The sequence below is a fragment of the Nyctibius grandis genome, chromosome 12 (genome assembly GCF_013368605.1).
Source record: "Nyctibius grandis isolate bNycGra1 chromosome 12, bNycGra1.pri, whole genome shotgun sequence".
NCBI classification, from domain to species: domain Eukaryota; kingdom Metazoa; phylum Chordata; class Aves; order Nyctibiiformes; family Nyctibiidae; genus Nyctibius; species Nyctibius grandis.
This window is the reverse complement of record NC_090669.1, coordinates 23,449,904-23,457,291: the sequence shown is the minus strand read 5'-3', so window position 1 is coordinate 23,457,291 and position 7,388 is coordinate 23,449,904. Positions and strand designations below refer to the sequence as shown.

General features: G+C 53.3%; 1 long non-coding RNA gene across 2 annotated transcripts; it reads right to left on the bottom strand.

Annotated features, from left to right (window-relative positions):
* Nucleotides 1–580: 580 nt before the first annotated feature.
* LOC137669550 (uncharacterized) lies at nucleotides 581–4,833 on the bottom strand. Of its 2 annotated transcripts, none has more exons than XR_011049114.1 (4): nucleotides 4,791–4,833; nucleotides 3,277–3,442; nucleotides 2,411–2,549; nucleotides 581–2,314 (listed from the first exon to the last, which is right to left on the bottom strand). It is a non-coding gene; the product is annotated as an uncharacterized lncRNA (long non-coding RNA). The 2 variants fall into 2 exon arrangements; XR_011049113.1 differs by having other exon boundaries at nucleotides 4,780–4,830.
* Nucleotides 4,834–7,388: the final 2,555 nt, after the last annotated feature.

Sequence of the window (7,388 nt, the reverse complement as noted above, 5' to 3'; positions counted from 1 at the left end):
ACTGCGCATGCGCGGCCCCCGAGCTGCACTGCCGCCCTCCCGACGCGCGGGGGCGCCACCGCCTCGCCTCTCCCACCGATTGTCACGCGGTTTTACGCTCTGACACCCCCTTCCTTGGGGGACCCCCCCGTGCCCCACTTACCTGCCGCTCCGCTGCGTCCTTGCCCCGCCTCGGTGACATTCGGGTGCTCCAAATGACGTCATCACCACCCAGACCCCTCCCCGCTTTTCATTCACCCCAAAAACACGCACTAAAGGAGGGAAACAGCCCTGACCGCCACCTCCTTACTTTAGCGACGCCATTTACGCGTGTACACGCCCCCTCCCCAAAAAAGGGGAGCTCTGCTAGAAAAGTAAAGGGAGGGCGCCCCTCCAAACGGCTGCCCCGTCACCAGCCCCATCCCGCAGCCTGTCCCCCCGGCAGACGCCCCACGGCACAGGGGCGCCGTGCCAGAGGACGGTGCCGCGCCTCTCCCTCCGCCTCTGCTCCGCCTCGTTCCCGCACCGGGACGGGCTCCCCAGGGCCACCGACGCCCCCGGCCCCTCTCGGCCCCCCACACCCGACGCCCCTCGCTGCCCCCACAGCCGGGAGCCTCCGCACACCGCGCCGGTCCCTCACCCTCACAAACGCTTAACGACCTGCGGGCAAACCTGCGCCGGGGGTAGCCGCCGAGCCTCACGACACGCTTACGACAAGGCAGCTGAAAAACAGAACTCCCAAGTTAGACTCCGGCACGGGCAAAAAACAGCACAGAAGAAAGTAGAGGAACGCAGTCAGGATAAGAGCCAGGAGAGCAGTTGAGCTAAAGGAGGACTCTAGGTAAACAGGTCAGCTCGAAATACAACACAGCCTTTAAAAGCCTGAGCGGTTTGAACACTTAACATCAGCATCGGGACTCACGGACACCATTTTCAACTCATTCCTAACATAAAAGCTGTTGTAGAAACTGTCACGTAAGTTGTCGTACAAGTTCTCACGAATTCAGCAGGTAAGAATCAGTAGAGGTGAAAAAGAATTAGGAGTAGAACAATAAATACAAGTCTAGCTGACAAACACGGGTGGGCTTTCACAACCCTTCAATATTCTTCTCAAAGCTCCTTTGTACAATCCTTGTTAAAGAAAATCGGCAGAGTCCGGGTCTCCAGGTTTGCCGACTCTTCATTGAAGCAACTCGGAGTTGGACCGCCACCGCGCTGAACGGTACCTGACTCAAATTCACTATCGGTTTATACAGAAACTAAGCAGCAGTTAGATCACAAACTTCTCACGAGCTTCTGTTAAAAATCCACTAACTATTTCCATTCCTCTTTCTTCCTTCGTCAAGCGTCCACAAAAGTCCATTGTCAGGAGTCCACGAAAGTCCCTTCTCTTCCGTTGCTGAGCTGATCTTTATGCTGTCTGTAATACAATCCTCCCTTGAAGGACATACTAACAATAAATCATCTGCATATTGTATTAATTCAGACTTGCGTGGAAAAAACAAATCAGCCAAATCTCCTTTCAAAATTTGGGAGGATATTGTTGGCGAGCTTGTAAATCCCTGGGGTAACCGAGTCCAGCTTAATTGCTTCCCTTGCCAAGTGAAGGCAAATCTGTGCTGGCTTTTCTCAGCCACAGCTGTGCTAAAGAAAGCTCCCGTCAAATCCAATACAGTGTAAAATTTTCCCCAAATAGGTATTTGAGTCATAATCAAATTTGGATCAGGTACAACTGGATGGGCAACGATTACAAATCCATTTACTGCTCTTAAATCTTGTAGAAATCTATATTCTGGATCCCCATCTTTTTCTCAAATCGGTGTTTACTAACCGGGAGTGTAGGTGTATTAAAAGAACTTTGACTTTTTTTCCTTAAAATCCCTTTTTCCAAGAACGATTTTATTTGTTTTCCAATACTTGGGATGGCTTCTGCCACAACTGGGTATTGCCTAAGAGAAGGAGGAGTCCCTCCTTTTGTTTTAATCGCTACTGGTTCTGCAGATTTTAACAGTCCAATATCATCTCCGGAGAGACTCCCTAATTTTTTAGCTGCATCGTTCAATTCTTTCGGGATTTTAAGCTCGCCTTCTCGAATTCCTACAGTTTGTATTCCCGTTACGATTACTCGAATTCCTTTGGGAGTTAAAGCTCGGCACGTTCCCAATTCTTGCAATAAATCTCTCCCAAACAGTGAAACAGGAGAAGCTGGCGAGATAACAAATCGACCCCGTATCAAATGATCATCAAAAACAACAGGAAGAGGAAGGGAAGGTGGTAACTTATCTTCACCCAAAACCCCAGTAACCTTTACAAACTCCTCAGATAGCTGTGACACCTGAAAATGTAACAATGATAAAGTCGCACCGGTATCTGTTAAGAACTTAATAGCAACGCCACTTACCTTAGCTGTGATAAATCCCTCATTCTTTACCTTAATCCCAGAGTCTCGATCCATAAACTTCACAGCGAGAACGTGGACGCTCCGGTCTTTCTGCTCCGTCTCTTCCACCGTTGTTAGAGGTCGGTCTCTACGGGACACCCTCTCTACGGTCAGGATTACACAAGGAGCTCTGAGAACAACATTCATGGATTGTGAAAGCCCACCCGTGTTTATCAGATTGACTTGTATTTTTTATTCTATTCTTAATTCATGAGAACTTCTGTAACAATTTATGTGAAAACTTCTACAACAATCCTGACCCGTGACTAAACCGATCGTCAGTCAAAGCTTAATGAGCAGCTACGCAGGACTAGGCCGACAAGTATTAATTTCTGACGATTCCAGTAAAAAGGATGGACGCTTAACCTTTTTTACCTTAAAAGAATACAGAATACTTGTGGAAGACCATCAGCCCGCAAACAGCTGTGCTTTACTTGCAGAGCAGGGGATTCCCTGGGGAAGGCTGCACTGAGAATAGTTCTCGCTCCCTTTTAAGATAAAGGAGCCCTGAGCAGTTCACGGGGCCCTCTGAGGCGTGAAAGAAGTAAACGTGTGTGTTGAAGGGCAGTTCTGAAGACAGAACTGAAAACAAGGAACGGTTGTTGATGTTCTGAGCCCACAGCACCGTGGCTCTTCCCAGAAGGGGTGATGAGCGCTCAGCCTGTGAACGTTGACGGTGTCTCGAACCGCCCAGTCCCGCTCCTGCATTTCACTAGGGCAGTAGAACAGCAATAAAGGAGCCTGAGGCCTTTGGCTTTCAGCCCTCGCCTCCTCCCTCGCAGAGTCCCTGCCTTCTTTTCCGCTCGCCCCAAATACTTACAAATAAGAAGTAGTAGAAATAAGGTTTAGGTTAATACTTAGGAGACGCCGGCAGTGCAAAGCAGACTCTGGTCAAGACGGGACGCTGGTCACGGCGAGAACATCGAGGATGGGGTGTTGAGCGGAGCCCAAGCGGAACCAGAAGATAAAGATCAGCTGACCGGCGGCGAAGAACGGACTTCTGTGCACTCTGGAGGAAGTGAACTTCAACGAAACAAGACAGTTTTTAGAGCCATAAGCATATGCACGGATTCCAGTAAAACTATTCTACAAAACTGAACAGTTGCAGGAAAGCGCATCAGATAATAATAATAAAAAAAAAATTAGCAAAAACCTGCAGCGAGCGTTTGCCACGCTTTTTACGAAGGAGTGCAAATTTTCCTTCCGCACCCCCCCGTGTGAAAGATCACATCCAATCTACAGATCCACACAGCACCTTACTAAAAACATACTTAAGCCTGGTCTTTATGACCACTTTATGTTCTTTTTTCCTTTATCAGAACAAAGTGATCTGATAGAAGATAACGCTTTCTAAAGCTTTTTCTGTGCTGTTACTCTCGAGGCAGGCTCTAAATATCAATTCCTGTTTTAAATGCTGTATCAAGGTAGCTGTCATTTTGAGATATCATACATTTGTGCACATCTACCTCTGCATTGCTAATTCTCAGCAGCCAGATGCCCTACTACTGCCTTTTAATTTCTTCTTTGCTCAATACCTGAGGCCCCCTGAAGAGTCTAGAGATCTCAAATAGAGATTTCCTGACTGCGGCTCCCTTTTGGGCCAACACAGAGAGATGAAAGAGCAACTGAAATAGTTAGCGGAATTTTAACAGAAGCTCCCCCGCACAAACGGCCCATCTGCCTTCTGCTTTTGGCCCCCGAACCAGCTCACGGAGCGCCCGCTGCGGAGCCCAAAAACCCAGCTGCCGAGCCTGCTCTCGAGTCCCAAAAACGCAGCGCTCGGCCTCTGCTGCCGACCCCAAAACCACACCAGCGAGTCCCCTCTGTCAGCTCCCGAAAAACGCACCGCTCACATCCGCTTCTGAGCCCCCCGAAGCGGCCGCGGGAGCCCGTTCTCGAGCCCCAGGAACACAACACCTGGCCTCCGTTATTGGGGCCCCAAAGCAGCTCACCCCGCCTGCTTTCTGACCCCCCCTGCAGCCCCCACGTGCGACGCCGAGGGCTGGGGGGGGCTGCAGCCACCCCGCAGCCCTGCGCCCCCAGGGACCCACGGGCAGTTTTGGGGAGCGCTCGGGAACCGCGCAGGGCCCGGCCCCGTGCCCCTGCGGGGCGGCACCACCGCAGCCCGGCCGGCGCTTTATTATCGCTCTCGCAGGCTTTACTGCTCCACCATCTCCTGCACCGCCGCGCCCGCCCCCCGAACCCCCCCGAGGCCCAAAAGTCCCCCGCGGGGAGCCGGGCCCAGCCGACCCGGGAGCGCGGACCCCCTCGGCGGCAGCAGCCGGGGCCCTTTCCCCCCCACCACCCCGTGCGGGCACCAGGACCCGCTCGGCGCCGCGACCCGCCCCCCCCGCACCCACCCCGCCGGGACCTGCCGCCGGGACCGGCACCGCGCCGCACCGGGAGCTGCGCCAGTAAGAGCACCCCCCGCCCCGCCCCGCGCGGCGCCGCGACCCGCCCCCGCCGCGGGCCCCCCCCGCCGGGAGCCGCGCGGGAAACGCCGCCGCGCCGAGCCGGGACCTGCCGCCGGGGCCGGCACCGGCACCGCGCCGCCCCGGCAGCCGCAGCCGCGCCACGCCGGGACCTACCGCCCCCGCCCCCTTTAAGCACCGCTCCCTCGGCAAAAGCAGCGGCGGCCAACTAAAACGCAGCCTCGACGACACTTTTTTAAAAGCGACCGTGATTAAGAAAAGGAGGAAATTAAGAAAATAGCTCCCGAGAACTAAAAGGGAGATCGAGAAAAAAACGTAAAAAGCGACCGCTGCTGCACCCAGCGCGGCCGGGGCGCCCCTCCATTGCGCATGCGCGGCCCCCGAGCTGCACTACCGCCCTCCCGACGCGCGGGGGCGCCACCGCCTCGCCTCTCCCACTGATGATTGTCGCGCGGTTTTACGCTCTGACACCCCCTTCCTTGGGGGACCCCCCCGTGCCCCACTTACCTGCCGCTCCGCTGCGTCCTTGCCCCGCCTCGGTGACATTCGGGTGCTCCAAATGACGTCATCACCACCCAGACCCCTCCCCGCTTTTCATTCACCCCAAAAACACGCACTAAAGGAGGGAAACAGCCCTGACCGCCACCTCCTTACTTTAGCGACGCCATTTACGCGTGTACACGCCCCCTCCCCAAAAAAGGGGATTGTATTGAGCTACACTTCCATTGAACCTACCTGCCACACTGTGCACACTAATTCATGTGCAGTACCAACAAACGTGTGTTATCCAGGCTATCCAGAATGAGGATAAAACACTACAGCCAGGGAAATATTTGTGATGTAAACTAGACATGTTTTTAGCCTATTAACCACATTGTGAGCGTTTCTAGTCCAAGCTACCTAACTGCTCAGGCACCCAGCTGTCTTCAGCTTTTGGCAGATAGTACTCCTCAGGGAAACTGCAGCACGGACAGCCACTGCAATGTTAGACGTGTTTGTCTTACTTGGCATGAAAAAACACGTAACACAGCAAGGGGGAACAAGCAGCCCTCTCACCTATCTGCCTTCTCATTCAACACAGGCAAGAGAAGGAATGCTAAGACCTCTCAGACTCCCAAGCAACCATCCAGTGCCATGCCCAAGAGCACTGCCTACTCAGCGCACTGCCACCAGAAACACCCCCCTCATTCATCTGAGCGAGGTACCCAGCCCACACTCCACACCTCTCTCTCCCACACCCCACCTACACTTCTTCGCTTACACAACCCCCATGGCATCCGAATTTTTTGGTCTCATCCAGACCATTCAGAAGGCAGCCTCTGAAACTCCACGCACTAGAGAGACTAAGCTAACGGGAAACAGACTGGAGTCAGGACAATGAGAGAAGCAAGGTTTCGCATCACTTCCACTAGCTGTCTAACACACACAAGTAGCTCAAGTCAAACAGATCGCGCTAGAAAGCCCTGTGACTCAACAGCGTGCCCAAAGGCCGAGTCAAGTGCAAGCTGCTGCTGCAGAGAGGTGGAAGAGGAGCAGAATGAGGCTGATGCAAGGAAGATACCTGTTTACATAAAGACAGATCCAATAGGAAATCAGGCTCTATGCCGGTATATTCATGAGTCAAGCTGCAACACGTGACAGCGTCTGCACACAGGCGAGCAAGAGGCAGTAACAGCCTGTGCGGAGGACAGCCTGTTCACTGATGTGGAGGACAGATGGTAACAGGGACTCCAAACTACCCTACTACAGCCACCTGCCCTAACACCCAAGTACTTGGAGACTCTGAGCTATCTTCCTGACACCTTCCCCACAAGCCTCTTCAGTATCAGCTGTACCTTCCCCACAGCATCTTGGCCCATTGGTGCTCCCGCAGTGCACATCCACAGCCCTGTGCCGCAGCAACAAAAACCTCTGGAAAGGTGTCAGATCATCAGGACTTTCCATTCACTGCTGATCAACTCCACTGAGCACCCACCAGCCCTTGGCACCTCTGAACATCTCCAAGGTGGCAGATCCCACAATCTCTCTGGACAGCCTCTGACAGTGCTCCATCACCCGCACAGTAAAAAAGCATTTTCCTGATGTTCAGAGGGAACCCCCTGTGTTTCCATTTGTGCCCACTGCCTCTTGTCCCGTCACTGGGCACCACTGAAAAGCACCTGGCTCCGTCTTCTTCACATCCCCCCTTCAGGTATTTATATACATCGATAAGATATCCCCTGCCCCGAGCCGCCCTCTCTCCAGGCTGAACAGTCACAGCTCTCTCAGGCTTTTCTCATGTGAGAGATGCTCCAATCCATTCATCACCTCAGTGGCCCTTCACTGAAATCTCTCCAGTATGTCTGTGACTCTCTTGCACTGCAGAGCCCAAAAGACCTTCTGTGCTACAGACAACAGCCCAGATACCCTTCACACCCAAAAATTTCAGATTCCCTGACACAGGGAAGAAGCCCCCCAGATAACCTGACTAAGCAAATGGCCCCCAAAGAACTGAGGAATGCACCAGAGATGCCAGCACAACCTCAGAGTTGCTGGAA